Below are 15,893 nucleotides of genomic sequence, written 5' to 3'. Positions count from 1 at the left end.
AGGTTATAGCAGGAGCCAGGAGTACATAATATATTATATAGTGAGTGACCACCAGACACACAGTGCAGTTTATTTAATATATCCGTTCTCTGCCTGAAAAAAGCGATACACACAGTGACTCAGTCAGTCACATACCATATCTGTGTGCACTGCTCAGGCTCAGGCCAGTGTGCTGCATCATCTATATATATTATATATCTGTCTGACTGCTCAGCTCACACAGCTTATAATTGTGGGGGAGACTGGGGAGCACTACTGCAGTGCCAGTTATAGGTTATAGCAGGAGCCAGGAGTACATAATATTATATTAAAATTAAACAGTGCACACTTTTGCTGCAGGAGTGCCACTGCCAGTGTGACTAGTGACCAGTGACCTGACCACCAGTATATATAATATTAGTAGTATACTATCTCTTTATCAACCAGTCTATATTAGCAGCAGACACAGTACAGTGCGGTAGTTCACGGCTGTGGCTACCTCTGTGTCGGCACTCGGCAGCCCGTCCATAATTGTATATACCACCTAACCGTGGTTTTTTTTTCTTTCTTTATACATACATACTAGTTACGAGTATACTATCTCTTTATCAACCAGTCTATATTAGCAGCAGACACAGTACAGTGCGGTAGTTCACGGCTGTGGCTACCTCTGTGTCGGCACTCGGCAGCCCGTCCATAATTGTATATACCACCTAACCGTGGTTTTTTTTTCTTTCTTTATACATACATACTAGTTACGAGTATACTATCTCTTTATCAACCAGTCTATATATTAGCAGCAGACACAGTACAGTGCGGTAGTTCACGGCTGTGGCTACCTCTGTGTCGGCACTCGGCAGCCCGTCCATAATTGTATATACCACCTAACCGTGGTTTTTTTTTCTTTCTTTATACATACATACTAGTTACGAGTATACTATCTCTTTATCAACCAGTCTATATATTAGCAGCAGACACAGTACAGTGCGGTAGTTCACGGCTGTGGCTACCTCTGTGTCGGCACTCGGCAGCCCGTCCATAATTGTATATACCACCTAACCGTGGTTTTTTTTTCTTTCTTTATACATACATACTAGTTACGAGTATACTATCTCTTTATCAACCAGTCTATATATTAGCAGCAGACACAGTACAGTGCGGTAGTTCACGGCTGTGGCTACCTCTGTGTCGGCACTCGGCAGCCCGTCCATAATTGTATATACCACCTAACCGTGTTTTTTTTTTCTTTCTTTATACATACATACTAGTTACGAGTATACTATCTCTTTATCAACCAGTCTATATATTAGCAGCAGACACAGTACAGTGCGGTAGTTCACGGCTGTGGCTACCTCTGTGTCGGCACTCGGCAGCCCGTCCATAATTGTATATACCACCTAACCGTGGTTTTTTTTTCTTTCTTTATACATACATACTAGTTACGAGTATACTATCTCTTTATCAACCAGTCTATATATTAGCAGCAGACACAGTACAGTGCGGTAGTTCACGGCTGTGGCTACCTCTGTGTCGGCACTCGGCAGCCCGTCTATAATTGTATATACCACCTAACCGTGGTTTTTTTTTCTTTCTTTATACATACATACTAGTTACGAGTATACTATCTCTTTATCAACCAGTCTATATATTAGCAGCAGACACAGTACAGTGCGGTAGTTCACGGCTGTGGCTACCTCTGTGTCGGCACTCGGCAGCCCGTCCATAATTGTATATACCACCTAACCGTGGTTTTTTTTTCTTTCTTTATACATACATACTAGTTACGAGTATACTATCTCTTTATCAACCAGTCTATATATTAGCAGCAGACACAGTACAGTGCGGTAGTTCACGGCTGTGGCTACCTCTGTGTCGGCACTCGGCAGCCCGTCCATAATTGTATATACCACCTAACCGTGGTTTTTTTTTCTTTCTTTATACATACATACTAGTTACGAGTATACTATCTCTTTATCAACCAGTCTATATATCAGCAGCAGACACAGTACAGTGCGGTAGTTCACGGCTGTGGCTACCTCTGTGTCGGCACTCGGCAGCCCGTCCATAATTGTATATACCACCTAACCGTGGTTTTTTTTTCTTTCTTTATACATACATACTAGTTACGAGTATACTATCTCTTTATCAACCAGTCTATATATTAGCAGCAGACACAGTACAGTGCGGTAGTTCACGGCTGTGGCTACCTCTGTGTCGGCACTCGGCAGCCCGTCCATAATTGTATATACCACCTAACCGTGGTTTTTTTTTTCTTTCTTTATACATACATACTAGTTACGAGTATACTATCTCTTTATCAACCAGTCTATATATTAGCAGCAGACACAGTACAGTGCGGTAGTTCACGGCTGTGGCTACCTCTGTGTCGGCACTCGGCAGCCCGTCCATAATTGTATATACCACCTAACTGTGTTTTTTTTTTCTTTCTTTATACATACATACTAGTTACGAGTATACTATCTCTTTATCAACCAGTCTATATATTAGCAGCAGACACAGTACAGTGCGGTAGTTCACGGCTGTGGCTACCTCTGTGTCGGCACTCGGCAGCCCGTCTATAATTGTATATACCACCTAACCGTGGTTTTTTTTTCTTTCTTTATACATACATACTAGTTACGAGTATACTATCTCTTTATCAACCAGTCTATATATTAGCAGCAGACACAGTACAGTGCGGTAGTTCACGGCTGTGGCTACCTCTGTGTCGGCACTCGGCAGCCCGTCCATAATTGTATATACCACCTAACCGTGGTTTTTTTTTCTTTCTTTATACATACATACTAGTTACGAGTATACTTTCTCTTTATCAACCAGTCTATATATTAGCAGCAGACACAGTACAGTGCGGTAGTTCACGGCTGTGGCTACCTCTGTGTCGGCACTCGGCAGCCCGTCCATAATTGTATACTAGTATCCAATCCATCCATCTCCATTGTTTACCTGAGGTGCCTTTTAGTTGTGCCTATTAAAATATGGAGAACAAAAATGTTGAGGTTCCAAAATTAGGGAAAGATCAAGATCCACTTCCACCGCGTGCTGAAGCTGCTGCCACTAGTCATGGCCGAGACGATGAAATGCCAGCAACGTCGTCTGCCAAGGCCGATGCCCAATGTCATAGTACAGAGCATGTCAAATCCAAAACACCAAATATCAGTAAAAAAAGGACTCCAAAACCTAAAATAAAATTGTCGGAGGAGAAGCGTAAACTTGCCAATATGCCATTTACCACACGGAGTGGCAAGGAACGGCTGAGGCCCTGGCCTATGTTCATGGCTAGTGGTTCAGCTTCACATGAGGATGGAAGCACTCAGCCTCTCGCTAGAAAAATGAAAAGACTCAAGCTGGCAAAAGCAGCACAGCAAAGAACTGTGCATTCTTCGAAATCCCAAATCCACAAGGAGAGTCCAATTGTGTCGGTTGCGATGCCTGACCTTCCCAACACTGGACGTGAAGAGCATGCGCCTTCCACCATTTGCACGCCCCCTGCAAGTGCTGGAAGGAGCACCCGCAGTCCAGTTCCTGATAGTCAGATTGAAGATGTCAGTGTTGAAGTACACCAGGATGAGGAGGATATGGGTGTTGCTGGCGCTGGGGAGGAAATTGACCAGGAGGATTCTGATGGTGAGGTGGTTTGTTTAAGTCAGGCACCCGGGGAGACACCTGTTGTCCGTGGGAGGAATATGGCCGTTGACATGCCAGGTGAAAATACCAAAAAAATCAGCTCTTCGGTGTGGAGGTATTTCACCAGAAATGCGGACAACAGGTGTCAAGCCGTGTGTTCCCTTTGTCAAGCTGTAATAAGTAGGGGTAAGGACGTTAACCACCTCGGAACATCCTCCCTTATACGTCATCTGCAGCGCATTCATAATAAGTCAGTGACAAGTTCAAAAACTTTGGGTGACAGCGGAAGCAGTCCACTGACCAGTAAATCCCTTCCTCTTGTAACCAAGCTCATGCAAACCACCCCACCAACTCCCTCAGTGTCAATTTCCTCCTTCCCCAGGAATGCCAATAGTCCTGCAGGCCATGTCACTGGCAATTCTGACGAGTCCTCTCCTGCCTGGGATTCCTCCGATGCATCCTTGCGTGTAACGCCTACTGCTGCTGGCGCTGCTGTTGTTGCCGCTGGGAGTCGATGGTCATCCCAGAGGGGAAGTCGTAAGCCCACTTGTACTACTTCCAGTAAGCAATTGACTGTTCAACAGTCCTTTGCGAGGAAGATGAAATATCACAGCAGTCATCCTACTGCAAAGCGGATAACTGAGTCCTTGACAACTATGTTGGTGTTAGACGTGCGTCCGGTATCCGCCGTTAGTTCACAGGGAACTAGACAATTTATTGAGGCAGTGTGCCCCCGTTACCAAATACCATCTAGGTTCCACTTCTCTAGGCAGGCGATACCGAGAATGTACACGGACGTCAGAAAAAGACTCACCAGTGTCCTAAAAAATGCAGTTGTACCCAATGTCCACTTAACCACGGACATGTGGACAAGTGGAGCAGGGCAGGGTCAGGACTATATGACTGTGACAGCCCACTGGGTAGATGTATGGACTCCCGCCGCAAGAACAGCAGCGGCGGCACCAGTAGCAGCATCTCGCAAACGCCAACTCTTTCCTAGGCAGGCTACGCTTTGTATCACCGCTTTCCAGAATACGCACACAGCTGAAAACCTCTTACGGCAACTGAGGAAGATCATCGCGGAATGGCTTACCCCAATTGGACTCTCCTGTGGATTTGTGGCATCGGACAACGCCAGCAATATTGTGTGTGCATTAAATATGGGCAAATTCCAGCACGTCCCATGTTTTGCACATACCTTTAATTTGGTGGTGCAGAATTTTTTAAAAAACGACAGGGGCGTGCAAGAGATGCTGTCGGTGGCCAGAAAAATTGCGGGACACTTTCGGCGTACGTGGTGTACAGAAGACTGGAGCACCACCAAAAACTACTGAACCTGCCCTGCCATCATCTGAAGCAAGAAGTGGTAACGAGGTGGAATTCAACCCTCTATATGCTTCAGAGGTTGGAGGAGCAGCAAAAGGCCATTCAAGCCTATACAATTGAGCACGATATAGTAGGTGGAATGCACCTGTCTCAAGTGCAGTGGAGAATGATTTCAACGTTGTGCAAGGTTCTGATGCCCTTTGAACTTGCCACACGTGAAGTCAGTTCAGACACTGCCAGCCTGAGTCAGGTCATTCCCCTCATCAGGCTTTTGCAGAAGAAGCTGGAGGCATTGAAGAAGGAGCTAAAAGGGAGCGATTCCGCTAGGCATGTGGGACTTGTGGATGCAGCCCTTAATTCGCTTAACAAGGATTCACGGGTGGTCAATCTGTTGAAATCAGAGCACTACATTTTGGCCACCGTGCTCGATCCTAGATTTAAAGCCTACCTTGGATCTCTCTTTCCGGCAGACACAGGTCTGCTGGGGTTGAAAGACCTGCTGGTGACAAAATTGTCAAGTCAAGCGGAACGCGACCTGTCAACATCTCCTCCTTCACATTCTCCCGCAACTGGGGGTGCGAGGAAAAGGCTCAGAATTCCGAGCCCACCCGCTGGCGGTGATGCAGGGCAGTCTGGAGCGACTGCTGATGCTGACATCTGGTCCGGACTGAAGGACCTGACAACGATTACGGACATGTCGTCTACTGTCACTGCATATGATTCTCTCAACATTGATAGAATGGTGGAGGATTATATGAGTGACCGCATCCAAGTAGGCACGTCACACAGTCCGTACTTATACTGGCAGGAAAAAGAGGCAATTTGGAGGCCCTTGCACAAACTGGCTTTATTCTACCTAAGTTGCCCTCCCACAAGTGTGTACTCCGAAAGAGTGTTTAGTGCCGCCGCTCACCTTGTCAGCAATCGGCGTACGAGGTTACATCCAGAAAATGTGGAGAAGATGATGTTCATTAAAATGAATTATAATCAATTCCTCCGCGGAGACATTGACCAGCAGCAATTGCCTCCACAAAGTACACAGGGAGCTGAGATGGTGGATTCCAGTGGGGACGAATTGATAATCTGTGAGGAGGGGGATGTACACGGTGATATATCGGAGGGTGAAGATGAGGTGGACATCTTGCCTCTGTAGAGCCAGTTTGTGCAAGGAGAGATTAATTGCTTCTTTTTGGGGGGGGGTCCAAACCAACCCGTCATATCACTCACAGTCGTGTGGCAGACCCTGTCACTGAAATGATGGGTTGGTTAAAGTGTGCATGTCCTGTTTTGTTTATACAACATAAGGGTGGGTGGGAGGGCCCAAGGACAATTCCATCTTGCACCTCTTTTTTCTTTTCTTTTTCTTTGCATCATGTGCTGATTGGGGAGGGTTTTTTGGAAGGGACATCCTGCGTGACACTGCAGTGCCACTCCTAGATGGGCCCGGTGTTTGTGTCGGCCACTAGGGTCGCTAATCTTACTCACACAGTCAGCTACCTCATTGCGCCTCTTTTTTTCTTTGCGTCATGTGCTGTTTGGGGAGGGTTTTTTGGAAGGGACATCCTGCGTGACACTGCAGTGCCACTCCTAGATGGGCCCGGTGTTTGTGTCGGCCACTAGGGTCGCTAATCTTACTCACACAGCTACCTCATTGCGCCTCTTTTTTTCTTTGCGTCATGTGCTGTTTGGGGAGGGTTTTTTGGAAGGGACATCCTGCGTGACACTGCAGTGCCACTCCTAGATGGGCCCGGTGTTTGTGTCGGCCACTAGGGTCGCTTATCTTACTCACACAGCGACCTCGGTGCAAATTTTAGGACTAAAAATAATATTGTGAGGTGTGAGGTATTCAGAATAGACTGAAAATGAGTGTAAATTATGGTTTTTGAGGTTAATAATACTTTGGGATCAAAATGACCCCCAAATTCTATGATTTAAGCTGTTTTTTAGTGTTTTTTGAAAAAAACACCCGAATCCAAAACACACCCGAATCCGAACCCAAAACACGGCCGCGGAACCGAACCCAAAACCAAAACACAAAACCCGAAAAATTTCAGGCGCTCATCTCTACTTTTTACATCAAATATGTTTATTTTTTATTAAATCCTTTGTCTAATAAGAATACTTGAATGACATATGCTATATGAATGTGTTCTGTTTTGAATCATGTTTCTTTTATAAACTGTTTTGATAGTGAGGCATTAACTGCATCTAATTGATGCAGATGCGGTCCAGATAAGCAGTCACGTGTGCGTTCCACCAGTCCGATGACGCATCACGTGACCAACGAAATTACATCATCGACCGCCGCATCACCATGCCCGTCACTCCAGTGCTACACAGCACGGCCTCTTGCTAGCCCATCAGCGATCAGCGCGCCCAGTACCTACGGCGGCTGATCGCAGCGGGCACTTTGTTAAGCCTAAATCCACATTTAATATAAGTGATTCCCGTTACCGGAAGTTACGTTTTAACTTCCTTTTCCGGACCCGGAAGCGCCTTTGCGTTCCAGCGTGCGTTCCACGCCGTCTTTTATGACTCTTATTTCCCTGACAAACATTACCTATTATTAAAACAGTTTAAAAGTCTCATGAATGAATATAAATGTTTCAAGACTGTTTTTTTTTTTTTTTTATTTCATTTATATATCCTTCTTGCAAATCTCTTGGAATATTCTCACTATCCTTGACAGGAAGTGAGGTCACTACTTGTTGGACCATGTGACAGATCCTCACACTGCTCACAGGTATAAATAGGATACCTGTTCACTACTGACTATATCCCCATGATGAAGTCATACTGCTGACGAAACGCGTTGGGACTGCTGTACCTGAGACCTCCTTATGGACAGATAAGCTTTTTTAACTCAGATTTCCTGTACGTTTGCATTTTTACCAATATTGGATTTTTATGGAAAACAGGATGTACCTGATTGTACATACAGATTGATAAGCTCGAATCTTGTTATCTTCTGTACGCTTGCCTTTTTACTATTTTATACCTTCTATGTTATATGTTGTATTAAAATTTTGTGAAAAACCCCAATAATCCCTGCTGGTGGATTTTTACCATTGAGGATTTGCTTATCCTTAGGAGGTTTTTTAGATACAACTACTTCTATTTTGTATGGTGAAATATGCTTTAAAACTGTACGCGCTATGATATTTCTGTTTTATTTCTTTTTACATATGTGCACTGGTCATGAGACCGAAGAAAGTGTATACACCAGATAAGTGATGTCCATACATTATCACTTGATTCACTTCATATCAATTTTTTAAAGAAACACTAATTAGGCGCCCTTATCTTCACTAGTTTCATATATATATATATATATATAATATGAGGCATTAGTATGAGCCGAAATTCACATTACACCACGCAGTATGAGCCAAAATTTACATTATAGCACACAGTATGAGCCAAAATTTACATTATAGCACACGGTATGAGCCGAAATTCACATTATAGCACACGGTATGAGCCGAAATTCACATTACACCACACAGTATGAGCCAAAATTCACAGTACAGCACACAGTATGAGCCGAAATTTACATTACAGCACACGGTATGAGCCGAAATTCACATTACACCACGCAGTATGAGCCGAACTTCACATTATACCACACGGTATGAGCCGAAATTTACATTATAGCACACAGAATGAGCCGAAATTCACATTAAACCACACAGTATGAGCCGAAATTCACATTATACCACACGGTATGAGCCGAAATTCACATTATAGCACACACTATGAGCCAAAATTCACATTATAGCACACAGTATGAGCCGAAATTTACATTATAGCACACGGTATGAGCCGAAATTCACATTATAGCGCACAGTATGAGCCGAAATTCGCATTATAGCACACGGTATGAGCCGAAATTCACATTACACCACGCAGTATGAGCCGGAATTCACATTATACCACACGGTATGAGCCGAAATTCACATTATAGCACACAGAATGAGCCAAAATTCACATTAAACCACACAGTATGAGCCGAAATTCACATTATAGCACACGGTATGAGCCGAAATTCACATTAGGCCCCACGGAATGAGACACAATTCAGGGAGATGACAGCAGGGATGTAGGTACAGATAGAGGGTGGTGTAGTATGGTATGCCGGTGGCCGGGCTCCTGGCGGCCAGCATACCGGTGCCGGAATCCCGACTGCTGGCATACCAACAGCTGGGCGAGCGCAAATGAGCCCCTTGTGGGCACGGTGGCGCGCTAGGCAATCTGTTCTCCCTTCAGGGGGGTCGTGGACCCCCAAGAGGGAGAAAAGGTGTTGGGATTCTGGCGCCGGTATACTGTGCGCTGGGATACCAACAGCCGGGAACCTACATACCACCCGGGAGAGGGACAGGGAGAGTGACAGAAGGTCAGGGAGAGTGACAGAGGGAGCGGGACATAGGGAAAGGGAGAGGGACAGGGAGAGTGACAGAGGGACAGGGAGAGTGACAGAGGGACAGGGAGAGAGGGTTTGGGAGAGTGACAGCAGGGACAAAGGGAGAGAGAAAGGCAGCAGAGTAAAATTACCTATTGAGCAGCAGCGATGCGGAGGAGGCTGTGGTCTGCGGTGCAGTGGATGAGGAGGCTGTGGTCGGCGCGTGGCGGTGGAGGCTGTGGGCCTTGGAGATGATGTGGAAGAGGAGGCTGTGGGGGTTGGCGGAGGTGCAGAGGAGACTGAGGGTGGCGGTGATGCAGCGGAGGAGGCAGAGGGTGGCGACGGTGCAAGAGAGGAGGCGGCTGTGGTCGTGACCTTTGGTGCTTTTCCTATGACCGCCACTACTATTTCAAATCTGCCATGGACTGGCAGCCAAACAGGAGCGGCTGCGCAGCTGATCCTGATTGGCTGCCAGTTCGAGAGAGGTCTGTGACATGTGGATGCGGTGGCTTGGATCTACTTCAGTCAGTGCTGCCCACTTTGAGCACTGTAATATATATATATATTATATTATTATTATTTTTTATATGACATACATACAGTATATGGATCCCCCCCTTACAAATCCTGCATTTGCCAGAGGGGAGGAGAGAGAGGGAGAGAGAGAGGAAGTGGGAGCGGGCGGGAGAGAGTCTTACCTGACAGACACAACCCAGTCCCAGCCACCGGTCTGTAATCAAAGGCACGCACTTCTCGGCATTAGGCCAAGCCCCCTTATCACCTGCGAATCGCCGCACTTCTCTCGGGCCGTGAACCAGCCCTGGTAAGGGGAGGAGGGGCGTGGGCGGTGGGCAGCCCCATTGAACTGGGTCTAGGAGTAGGAGGAGGGTCTGCACACAGGCGCATCCTGACGCTTCTGCTCAGTCCCTGCACGGAGGTTGTGATGTGTGGTCTTTCAGCTGACCGCACATCGCTCCTCCTGTATATCGGCGGCAGCGCCTCTCATATTTGGGGGGGGTGAGCTACCCCCTTGCCCCTCCAGTTCGATGCCTATGGGGTTGACACAACTTAGGTCGATAGTCATTAGGTCGACCACTATTGGTCAACATGCATTAGGTCGCCAGAGTCATTAGGTCGACACAGTTTTTTACTTTTATTGGTGTCATTTTCTTTGTAAAGTGATGGGGAACCCCAATTAGTGCACCGTGTCCCCTCGTATGGCTCGCTTTGCTCGCCATGCTTCAGGCAAGGTTACTATTCCCAATCATAGTCCACGTGGATCGTAAAGTATGAAAAAGTCCAAAAATTTGAAAAAAAAATTGAAAAACTCCTGTGGACCTTTTGAACTGTTGACCTAGTACATGTCGACCTAATGACCATGTTGACCTTGTGACCCTGTCAACCTAATGCATGTCGACCAATAGTGGTCGACCTAATAACTGTCGACCTAAGTGGTGTCGACCTATTGACCGTATCCCCTAGATGGAATGGTGACAGGAAGGGTTGTTCTCATGTAATTTAAGTACAGTAACAATGTATTCATGCAAATACAGCCCATGCCTTCCAGAAGTTTGGTGGCTTAACACAAGAAAGGAGTAATTCAATTTGTGCCAGACAGAAAGCAGGTGCAAATACAGCATGATGATAATAATAATAATGAGAAATGGCAATATGACCATATCAATTCTAACTTGAATGACTAACTCTATTGATTATGTTTTTTTACGTTCATATATTGGTTTAAAAATAAATGTATGCATTTTATTAATTATTACTGCAATGTTGTAATTATCATTAGTACATTACACCAGCTTTTTTTATTATAGTGTTCATGTAATATGCTAGGTTTATATTACATTTAAAAAAATCTTTTATTTATTTACCCTTTAGGCTGATGTTCCCTTGGGCGCTTCTCACCTAGCTGCAAGTGTCACTGGGGGCTGCAGGTACAAAGGTATGTGGCGAGAACTCAGCTTCCCACAGGCTCCCAAAGTATAGATGCGGGGGCAGTGCCTGGTGAACCAACTAATTAAGGATGGCTACCAAGGTGATGCAAAACTCTCATACAGCTGACCTGCTGCTCCCTCGTCGCCTGGAGGGGGAAACTGATGTCTGCCATGGTGTTACTTAGGTTTTCCATGTTCAACCTATTGATGCTGTTCAGCCTCAAATGTGTGGTGTCTCTGACTTCATCCAGGGTCATTCTGTTGAAGGCTGTGCAGGAGAAGCATGTGGTATCATACATATTTGTAAAGTTCCTCTGGGCTATTATACATAAATGATCACGTCTCATAGTTACAGTAACAAGTGCTATCTAAGAGTCACTTTAGATGAGTTAGTATGCAATTGTTTGGCGCCCATTATTTTATCACACTGATCGCACCTAGAAGTGCCGGGTTTAGCCACAGAAAACAGCTAAACCCAACTAAAGTACTGCCAGTGACACAAAAAAAAGTCCCCTTTGGGCGCCCAAACAGGACACTTCACACATTTCTGCTCACCGCTTCGAGAGGCTGCTATCACGCCAAAATTGCAGAACAATTGAATTATTTCCCCTTGTTGCTTTTCATCTTGAGACTGTGTTAGAGTGCCACAGTCGAAGAGAGTAGTCTTCCATTTAACTCCAGTGAGTCCTGCGATTACCTGGTGATATATTCATTGTTCTAGCACCCTGCCCTGCTACCCAATACTTACATACACTCAATTGTTGAGCTGTATGACACCCCACTCTGATCAAGCTCTGCTCCATCTACCAGTGAGTATAACAGTGAGTATGGCGGTACTTGCTGTATCTTCAATAAAACGACTCAACTGGTTATATAACTGTGCTGTTCATAGTTTTAAGGGATCTGCTGGTGTTTTCAAAAATCCTGCTACATACTCTAGCCTATACGCAGATATTTCCAACAGACCCATCCAACTTCGAGCCACAGTTACTCCAGCATGTAACATTATGAATTCACTGGGGGGAGATCATGTCAAACAACTCTTATTGACTTTTTTGACTGTGTGACTAAAGTGATGGATAAAGGTGGAGCCGTGGGTATAGCTTATCTAGACTTTAGGAAGGCTTTTGACACTGTTCCAGGTCGCAGACTGCTAAAAATTCTTGGAAGCTTGGGATTGGATAGGATTATTGAATGGATAAGAACTTGGTTGCAGGATAGAAAACAGAGAGTTGTGGTAAATGCAGTGCATTCACAGGAGGGAAATGTTACCAGTGGAGTACCCCAGAGATCTGTACTTGGACCAGTGCTTTTTAATATCTTTATTGGTGACATTGCAAATGGAATTAAAGGGAAAGTATGCCTTTTTGCAGATGACACAAAGGTATGCAAAAGGTTAGACAAACTAGGTGGGATAAAACAAATGACTGAAGATCTAGGTAGACTAGAGGAATGGTCAAGAGTGGCAATTACAGTTTAATGCCCAAAAATGCAAAATCATGCACTTGGGTCTCAAAAATCCAAAGGCTAAATATAGTATTAATGGCAGTATACTGGAAACTACTGAGGAGGAAAGGGATCTAGGAGTCATTATTTCAGGTGACTTAAAGGCAGATAAGCAATGTAACAAAGCAATGAGGAAGGCTAGTAAGATGCTTGGCTGTATTGGGAGAGCAATCAGCAGCAGAAAGAAAGAAGTAATAATGCCACTGTATAGGTCATTGGTACGGCCTCATCTAGAATACTGTGTTCAATTCTGGATGCCATATCTTCAAAAGGATATTAATACATTAGAGAATGTACAAAGAAGGGCAACTAAAATGGTGCATGGCCTACATCACAAAACATACCCAGAAAGACTAAAAAATCTCAATACATACTTTGGAGCAGAGAAGGGAAAGGGGGGACATGATAGAAACTTTCAAATATATCAAGGGTTTTAACAGTACAGGAGGGAAACATTCTCCAAATGAAGAAAAGCAATAGAACACGAGGACATGCACTGAGACTGGAGGGGGGAGGTTCAGGAGAAATATGAGGAAAAATTACTTCACAGAAAGGGTAGTGGACAAGTGGAATAGCCTCCAATTTGAGGTGGTATAGGCTAAGACAGTAGAGCAATTTAAACATGCATGGGATAGACATAAGGATATCGTTAAAAAGAAATAAGGATCAAATAAGTTTTGAGATAAAAATATGGTTAAAAAAAAGGGCAGGCTAGATGGGCCAAGTGGTTCTTATCTGCCATCTATGTATATTATATATAAAGTAGAGATGAGCGGGTTCGGTTCTCAGAGAACTAAACCCCCCCCCCTTCCCCCGGACTTTACGTCATGAGCCCGGATCCGAGTCAGGCTCGGGTTTTCCCACCTGACTCGGAAACCAGAACAAGGCAAAATGTCATCATCCCGCTGTCGGATTCTCGCAGGGTTTGGATTCCATATAAGGAGCCGCGCGTACCCGTCATTTTCACTTCGGCATTGGAGAGTGTAGAGAGAGGACATGTCTCCGTCCTCAGTGTCCTCAGTGGTAGTGTCTTTGGCTGCATCTGTCCAGTCACAGTGGTTGTGTCCTCTGCTGCCATATGTCCAGTGCTGCTGCATAAGTCCAGTCCAGTGGTGCTGTGTTGTGCTGCATCAGTCCAGTGGTGATGTCTTGTGCTGCATCAGTCCAGTCACAGTGGTGGTGTCCTCTGCTGCCATATGCCCAGTGCTGCTGTATAAGTCCAGTCCATTGCAGTGGTGTTGTGTTGTCCTGCATCAGTCCAGTGGTGGTGTCCCTGTGCTGCTATATATGTCCAGTGATACTGCCGAATATGTCCAGTGATGCTCCGTATATGTCCATTGATACTGCAGTATATGTCCAGCGGCACTGCCGTATAAATCCAGTGATCCTGCCGTATAATTCCAGTGGTACTGGTGTATAAATCCAGCCCAGTGATACTGCCGTATATGTCCAGTGATACTGCCGTATATGTCCATTGATACTGCCGTATATGTCCAGCGGTACCGCCGTATAAATCCAGTGACCCTGCCGTATAATTCCAGTGATCCTGCTGTATAATTCCAGTGGTACTGGCGTATAACTCCAGTCCAGTGATACTGCCATATATGTCCAGTGATACTGCCGTATATGTCCATTGATACTGCCATATATGTCCAGCGGTACTGCCGTATAAATCCAGTGATCCTGCCGTATAATTCCAGTGATCCTGCCATATAATTCCAGTGATCCTGCCGTATAATTCCAGTGGTACTGGTGTATAAATCCAGCTCAGTGATACTGCCGTATATATGTCCAGTGATACTGCCGTATATGTCCATTGATACTGCCGTATATGTCCAGCGGTCCTGCTGTATAAATCCAGTGACCCTGCCGTATAATTCCAGTGATCCTGCTGTATAATTCCAGTGGTACTGGCGTATAACTCCAGTCCAGTGATACTGCCATATATGTCCAGTGATACTGCCATATATGTCCATTGATACTGCCATATATGTCCAGCGGTACCGCCGTATAAATCCAGTGATCCTGCCGTATAATTCCAGTGATCCTGCCGTATAATTCCAGTGGTACTGGTGTATAAGTCCAGTCCAGTGATACTGCCGTATATGTCCATTGATACTGCCGTATATGTCCAGCGGTACTGCCGTATAAATCTAGTGATCCTGCCGTATAATTCCAGTGATCCTGCTGTATAATTCCAGTGGTACTGGTGTATAAGTCCGGTCCAGTGACTGATACTACCATATATGTCCAGTGATACTGCCGTATATGTCCATTTATACTGCCGTATATGTCCAGCGGTACTGCCATATAAATCCAGTGATCCTGCCGTATAATTCCAGTGATTCTGCCGTATAATTCCAGTGGTACTGGCATATAAATCCAGTCCAGTGATACTGCCGTATATGTTCATTGATACTTGCCACTCCTAGATGGGCCAGGCGTTTGTGCCGCACACTTGTGTCGCTTAGATTAGTCATACAGCAACCTTGGTGCACCTGTGTTTTATCTTTGCATCATGTGCTGTTTGGGGCATGGTTTTTTTAAAGTGCCATCCTGTCTGACACTGCCATATAAGTCCATGGGTACTGCTGTATTAGTCCAGGGTTACTGCCATATAAGTCCACCAATTGCAGATTTTTTTTTAAATGACAGGGCCGTGCAGGAGATGCTGTCAGTGGGCTGAAAAATTGCGGGCCACTGTCGACATTCAGCCACTGCATGCCACTACTAGATGGGCCAGGTGGTTGTGTCGCTTAGCTTAGTCATACAGCAACCTCGTGCACTTCTTTTTCTTCTTTGCATCGTGTGCTGTTTGGGGACTAGTTTTTTAATGTGCCATCCTGTCTGACACTGCAGTGCCACTCCTAGATGGGCCAATTGTTTGTGTCGCTTAGCTTAGTCATACAGCTACCTCATTGCCCCTCTTTTACATCTTTGCATAATGTGCTGTTTGGGGTCTTTTTTTAAATATCTCCCATCCTGTCTGCCACTGCAGTGCCACTCCTAGATGGGCTAGGTGTTTGTGCCACAAACTTGTGTCTCTTAGCTTAGTTATACAGCAACCTCATTGCAATTCTTTCTCTTCTTTG

Source organism: Pseudophryne corroboree, chromosome 7 (assembly GCF_028390025.1).
Source record: "Pseudophryne corroboree isolate aPseCor3 chromosome 7, aPseCor3.hap2, whole genome shotgun sequence".
NCBI classification, from domain to species: domain Eukaryota; kingdom Metazoa; phylum Chordata; class Amphibia; order Anura; family Myobatrachidae; genus Pseudophryne; species Pseudophryne corroboree.
The sequence above is the reverse complement of the archived record's forward strand: the minus strand, read 5'-3'. Positions refer to the sequence as shown.